This window comes from Cynara cardunculus (assembly GCF_001531365.2).
Source record: "Cynara cardunculus var. scolymus isolate 2C chromosome LG 9, CcrdV1, whole genome shotgun sequence".
Lineage (NCBI taxonomy): Eukaryota > Viridiplantae > Streptophyta > Magnoliopsida > Asterales > Asteraceae > Cynara > Cynara cardunculus.
In genome coordinates, this window is record NC_037536.1 from 478,228 (window position 1) to 485,721 (window position 7,494).

At 39.0% G+C, this 7,494-nt stretch overlaps 1 non-coding gene across 1 annotated transcript; it reads left to right on the forward strand.

The window, feature by feature from the left end:
• Positions 1-5,862: 5,862 nt before the first annotated feature.
• LOC112518766 lies at positions 5,863-5,969 on the forward strand. Its single transcript, XR_003069840.1, has one exon. It is a non-coding gene; the product is annotated as a small nucleolar RNA R71 (small nucleolar RNA).
• The last annotated feature ends 1,525 nt before the right edge of the window (positions 5,970-7,494 follow it).

Below are 7,494 nucleotides of genomic sequence, written 5' to 3' on the forward strand. Positions count from 1 at the left end.
CTTCTTCACTCAATGATGGGGAACTACTGTTTTCACTAAGTTCTACCAATTCTGGTTCTTCATTTGATGGTAGAATAGCAGCCCTCCTACGATTACTTCTTCGAACAGGTGCCCTTGGTGGAGTTCGGACAACAGTTCTCTTGACTCTAGCTATGGTGGAGATAGAAAATGAAGGAAGATGGAGAGGAAAGATGGAAGGGGGTGTTGGTGGTGACAGCAGGCTACGGCAATGGTGATGGTTTAGGGCGATGATGGTAGTGATTTCTTAGAGTGATGGGGAGAGTAAAGGAGGGAAGAGTGGGGGTGATTGAAAGGGTGGTTTAAAAAAAGGTGACAGTTAATGATGGTTTAAGAGGCAATTAGTAGGTTTAGGGGGTTATGGCTGGCGGTTTTCACAAACCAAGTACAAGCTCATTAAAAATTAAAGCACCCTCATTAATTGAGACACAACCCTCAAACCCCAACCTTTCACTATGTGACATTTAGACCCCAACTATTTTGATAAGTGATAATTTCACCCTTGACTGAAAAGGTAGGTGATGATGGTGTAAGAGGTGATGTAATGTACCTTGTACTCCTTTGTACTACCCTAGACCAATACTTTGTTTTTATCCTTAACCCATCTCTCTTCCTCTCTTTTCTTTTCAAAAACCAGGCGCCAAACTTCCCAAACACCACAAAAACAATCTTTTTCAAGAAAAATTTAAAAATAAGTCTCAACCCACTTTTCCCATTTCACACAAAAAGCTACAGGCCTAGAATGCTACAGCATTATGAGCAGTTCACCTATTTTTATTCAAAATCACACTAAACCTTAAAAACTTTAAAACATAAACAACCTATGAAATTAAAACTTATTTACAAACAAAGTTGGACTTTTAAGAAGTCCAATGGGGATTTTGAGATTTTTAGCAAAGGCAGTACAGCTCTCAGAGTGCTGTTCTGAGACTACTGTCGGATCATGGTACACTTTCACCCGTTGGCCATTTACCTTGAAAATAGAGTTATCTTCTAGGTTTACCAAATCCACTGCTCCATAAGGGTACACTTTAAAAACAAGAAAAGGCCCAGACCATCTAGACTTAAGTTTTCCAGGGAATAACTTCAGTCTAGAATTAAATAAAAGCACATGATGGCCTTCTCTCAACTCTCTATGTCGTATTCTCTTGTCATGCCAACTTTTTGTTTTCTCTTTATAGAGCTTGGCATTTTCATAGGACAATAGCCTATGTTCATCTAGCTCACAGAGTTGCAGCTTCCTTTTCAAACCAGCTACTTTTAAAGAAAAATTTAATTCTTTTATGACCCAATAAGCTTTATGTTCAAGCTCTAACGGAAGATGACAGGCCTTGCCATAGACTAGCTTGTATGGGGACATACCAATTGGGGTTTTGAAAGCGGTTATATATGCCCATAAAGCATCATCTAGTTTAAATGCCCAATCCTTCCTATTAGGCTTGACAACCTTTTCCAAAATACTTTTTATTTCTCTATTGGACAACTCTGCTAAACCATTTGTCTGTGGGTGATAAGCTGTGGCTATTTTGTGGTTAACATTATATTTTGCAAGAACTCCACTTAACAAATTATTTATAAAGTGGGTACCCTCATCACTTATTAAGGCTCTGGGGGTACCAAACCGTGTAAAACTTTGCTTTTGAAGGAACTTAACCACAGTCTTGGCATCATTTGAAACACATGCGACAACTTCTAACCATTTTGAGACATAATCTACAGCAACCAGAAGGTATTGACAGTTATTTGATGGGGGGAAAGGACCCATAAAATCTATTCCCCAAACATCAAATAACTCAACTTCTAGGATCCCATGTAGTGGCATTTTATTTGTTTTAGAAATGGAACCACTCCTTTGGTATTCATTGCATCTTTGTGCAAAGTTATGGGAATCCTTGAAGAGAGTAGGCCAATAGAAACCAGACTGTAGGACCTTGGCAGCAGTTCCCTGTCCTCCAAAATGTCCTCCATAAGGAACTTGATGACATTGATACAAAAATTTTGCCACCTCAGATTTAGGAATACACCTTCTCAAAAGTTGATCTGCACCAAGTTTGAATAAAAATGCGTCATCCCAAAAATAAGATTTGACATCACGAAAAAATTTCTTAAGCATGTGGCTTGTGTATTCAGACGGTTTGATGCCACAAGCTAAGACATTTGCTATATCCGCAAACCAAGGTGCCTTTTGTTGTTGCACCATCAAAATTCTCTCATCCGGGAAGGTCTCTATGATATCACCTCCCCCTATCTCAGGTTTCTCTAACCTAGATAAATGGTCTGCTACCTGATTTTCCACACCCTTCCTATCACGTATTTCCAAATCAAATTCTTGCAATAACAACACCCACCTTATCAACCTAGGCTTTGCATCTTTCTTTGAGATCAGATATTTAATGGCTGCATGATTTGTATGCACAATCACTTTGGTGCTTATCAAGTATGATCTAAATCTCTCAAATGCAAATACTACGGCCAATGTTTCTTTTTCTGTGGTGGTGTAGTTTATCTGTGCCTCAATCAAAATCTTACTTGCATAATAAATTGAATGAAACACTTTCTCTCTTATCTGACCTAAAACAGCACCAACCGCCCAATCGCTCGCATCACACATGATCTCAAAAGGTTTGTTCCAGTCCGGAGCAACTACCACTGGTGAAGTAATCAGAGCTTTCTTCAAAGTTTTGAATGCATTTCTACATTCATTATTAAAATCAAATTTTTGGTCATGTTATAGGAGTAAACATAAAGGTTTTGAAATTTTTGAAAAATCCTTTATGAACCTTTTGTAAAATCCCGCATGATCCAAAAAATTCCTGATTCCTTTAACAGTGGTATGTTCTGGTAGTTTTTCAATAACCTCGAGTTTTGCTTTATCTACCTCCACTCCTTTTTTAGAGATTAAATGTTCCAGAACAATTCCTTCCTTAACCATGAAATGACACTTCTCCCAGTTGAGGACCAAATCAGTTTCCTCACACCTTTCAAGACTCTTTTTCAAATTATCCAAACAGTTATCAAAAGATGAACCATATACATAAAATCATCCATAAAGATTTCAATGGATTTTTCAAGCATATAAGAAAATATGGACATCATGCATCTCTGAAAGGTGGCAGGAGCATTACACAGTCCAAATGACATTCTTCTGAAAGCAAAGGTGCCATAAGGACAGGTGAAAGTGGTTTTTTCCTGATCCTCGGGAGAAATAGCTATTTGATTGTAACCTGAATAACCATCTAAGAAACAGTAGTACTCTTTGCCGGTTAATCTGTCCAACATTTGATCAATGAAAGGTAGCAGAAAATGGTCTTTGTGAGTAGCCTTGTTCAGTCTCCTATAGTCCATGCATATTCTCCAACCGGAGACAACTCTGGTAGGGATGAGTTCATTTTTTTCATTTGTGATGACTGTGAACCCTCCTTTCTTGGGAACACACTGGACCAGACTAACCCAAGAACTACTAGCTATCGGGAAGATAATTCCTGCATCTAACCATTTCAAAATCTCCTTTTTTACTACCTCTTTCATGACAGGATTCAGCCTTCTTTGAGGTTCTATGGATGTGAAATTTTTGTCTTCTAAGATGATCTTATGTTGACAAATTGAGGGACTAATCCCTTTAAGGTCATCAATGGTCCATCCTAAAGCCTTTTTGTGCATTTTCAACATATCCACAAGTTTCTTCTCTTGGTGCAAGTCTAGGGTAGATGAGAGATAATGACAGGAAATTTGCCTTCTTCTCCTAGAAAAGCATATTTCAGATGGGATGGGAGTTGGTTTAACTCCAGGTTTGGTGGTGATACTATGGATCGGGTGAAGTCTTTTTGCTCATTATTTTCCAAAAGTTCAAAAGCTGACACCTCTACTGGCACAAAATCATTTCCTATTGCCTACTTTCTCAACAATCTCTTCTTCTATTTCCTCTACACTCTCATCTTCCAACTTAAGGTTTTCATGAATTCCTTCCTCAACAACTTCTTCTTCTATTTCAGCTATGCCTGAACACTCTTCCAAATAATCAGGGTATTTTAAGGAGTTGAAGACATTAAATGTGACCTTTTGGTCTTGAAGTCTCATGGTTAACTCTCCTTTCTAGACATCTATCAAAGTTCTTCCGGTGGCTAAGAAAGGTCTACCTAAAATAATCGGAATGTTCTTATCAGCCTCAAAGTCTAATATGATAAAATCTGCCAGAAATATGAACTTATCAACCTATACCAACACATCTTCTATCTTTCCCTTAGGTATGACTTATTTGCTAGCTGGAGTGTGACTGTGGTGGGTCTAGCCTCTCCTATGTCTAAGGTGTTAACGACAGACAAAGGCATGAGGTTAATACTAGCTCCTAAGTCACATAGGGCTTTCCCTATCTCCTTCCCTCCTATTGAACAAGGAATGGTAAAACTTCCTGGATCTTTAAGCTTAGGGGGTATGCTATTGGTCAAAAGTGCACTACATCCTTCGGTAAGAGCTACAGTCTCATACTCAGTCAACTTTTTCTTCTTGTTTAAGATGTCCTTCAGAAACTTAGCATAACTAGGCATTTGCTCAATTGCCTCAACAAGGGGTATGTTGATGTGCAATTCTTTAAACACATCCAATAATTTCTTAAAATGCAATTCCTCTTTTTGATTCCTCAACCTTTGGAGGTAAGGAACATAAGGAGGGATTGGTTTTTATCACATTCTTGTTTGGAGGTGTTGAGCAAGATGGATCTTGAATGCCCCAAGTCTTTGTGGTGCTCTTTGGTGGTTCTGGTGGAATCTTAGTGTCAAGCTTAGGGGTCTCTACAACCTCAGTCCCTTCTGACTTCTTTGGAGTTTCCTCTGGAAAAAGTAAAGGGAAGTCTGATCTAGGGGGAACAAGAATGGTGGTCTCAGATGTTTGCTTTTCTAGAGGTGGGACCGGTCCTTCTTTAAGAAGGACCGATACCAAATCACTAGTTTCTGACAGTCTAGGCATATTATCTTTTTTCACTTTCTCTCTCAACTCCTTTCCACTTCTAAGAGTCACTACTTTCACATGCTTCTTTCCTAGATCTCTAGGGACTTCTGTATTACTGGGCAAGGTCCCAAGGGCTCGACTACTCTGGTTAGGTGCAAGTTGACTGACCTGAGTCTCTACATTCATGATGGCAGCACTTTGTTGATTAATCAAGGCTTGATTTTGGGCTTAAGCATGTGCTAAAAGCCCTTTGATCATTGCTTCCAAAGAAGATGATGATTCTGCCTGTGGAGGAGGTTTGGTCTGAAAATGTGGTTGAGAATTCTGAAATCTTTGTTGGTGATTCTGAGAGTTAGAACTGTTTGCATGATGATGTGGTTGGAAATTAGAAGTTCCTTGTGACTTATGGACTGGTGGATTAAGACTAGGACTGTTCAAGAAAAGTTCGGGTGCTGTCTCCAACTGGCATTGTATGAGTTAGAGTAAGGATTAGATCTGTTTTGAACATAATTTACTGATTCAGAATTATGAGTACAATGTTCATATGAATGATCCCCACCACAGCAAACACATTGCACAGATAGGACTGTTGGAACAGATGTGTTAGCAGCTTGTTGTACCCCCTGACCAGTAGTTAAATTTTTCAATAAATTGGTCATGGAGGTGAGCTGAGTTGTTAATGCAGTATATGCATCCACCTCATGTATTCCAGCAGTCTTTTTCTGTGGCTGGGCACGTAGGTCAGCCCAATGCCCATTGTTTGCTGATATCTTTTCTAGGATCTCATATCCCTCATTATAGGTACTGGCTGTAAAGGCTCCGCCTGCAGTCGCGTCGAGCATTTGCTTTTCCATGGGACTTAACCCATTGTAAAATGCCTCAAGTTGAATACAGTACGAAATGCCATGGTGTGGGCATTTACTCAACAACTCTTTGAACCTTTCCCAATCGTCAGGAACAGCTTCATCATCCAGTTGTTTAAAAAGACAGATTTCGTTTCTGGACTTAGCGTTCCTTGTTGGTGGAAAATATTTTCGCAAAACAATTTCCGCCATGTTACTCCATGACAGCACAGATCCCAGTGTTAAAGAGTTAAACCATGTTTTTGCCCGATCCCATAATGAAAATGGAAATAAAGTAAGTCTGAGAGCGTCATTAGACACTCCCGGGATCAGGAAGGCATCTGTGATTTCCATAAAAGATTTTAAGTGAGATTTTAAGTGAAACATTATCGGTTTTAGTTCGAAATAGAGAGCGGTCATATGTGGTCTAACTATCCCAGAATTTAATTGCTCAAAATCCGGGATAGCATAATCCATGATCCTTCCATTTTTGGAATTTGTCAGATTAATGATGTTCGGAGTCTGTACCCTTTCTTACTCATTATGGTCCGATTTTGTGTCCAAATTATTATCATTATCACTATGTGGGTGTCCTTGGTGTCTTTGTTGAAAATTTGGGAACGGTGGTATTTGCCCAAAAATTGGCGGTTGGTTTTCCAAATATGGTATTTCCGGAATGATGGGAGGAGGTAACTCCATGTTGGGAGGGAGTAGAGCCTGAAATGCCCTTTGAGCCCTTCTTCTATGGTGAAACGTTCTCTCAATATCTGGATCTGTTAGCTCTAATATTTACTTAATGTAAAAGTATGAAAAAGTTTTCTGCAAGTGTTGACAGAAGGGTTTCTTCCACAGAAAACATCAGAGGACTAGCAACAAAAGCTGTTTCATCGTGCAAGTAAAGTTCAACAGAACCTCTGATGTCTCTCACAGAGGTTCTGGAAAATGGTCCTCTGACAATAAGATCATACAAGTCTACTATAGCAGAGCCTCTAAGATGGCTCACAGAGGGTCTGCGGATTCGTCTTCTGTGAAGATCTTGTTCTACTATTTCTCTTTTTAGATCTTGCCAGAAAAGTCGTTAGGGTCTAGTATAAATAGCAGCTTAGGCCTTTGTATTCAGTGTGCTTCCGTATTGTAATCGTCTATTTTTTCAATCAATTGAAAATCCTTTGAAGCTATTCTATTGTGTTCATCTTCTTCATATTAATTTGTGTGTTCTTGGTTAATTACTCCGTTTTGTTCTTATCATTGTTTCTGTTGCACTGTAATCGTCCTAGAGATCATTCAGAGTAAGAGTTCAAATACCAAAGCTGAATTTACAGGTCCTAACAATTGGTATCAGAGCAGGAATTGGATTCTCATTCGATTAATTCTATTTTTGGTATTAATCTGCATTTTATAGAACACCAGTCTTCTTCATTTTACCCTGTTTCACTCGATTAAATCAGTTTCATCTTATTCCTGTTTTTCTCCTTCTAATTTCAATGGCGAATTTGGCTAATACTTCATTCATGAGCACTGGTTCTCAATCAAAACCTCCCACGCTTATCCGTGAGGAGTATCCACAATGGAAGGTGCGAATGATTAGCTTTTTGGAGGGAATTCACCCAAGGATATGTGAATTTCTCTACAATCCTCCTTATGTGCCAATGAACTTAATTCCAAGAGTTCCTGCTACTGGCACAACCCC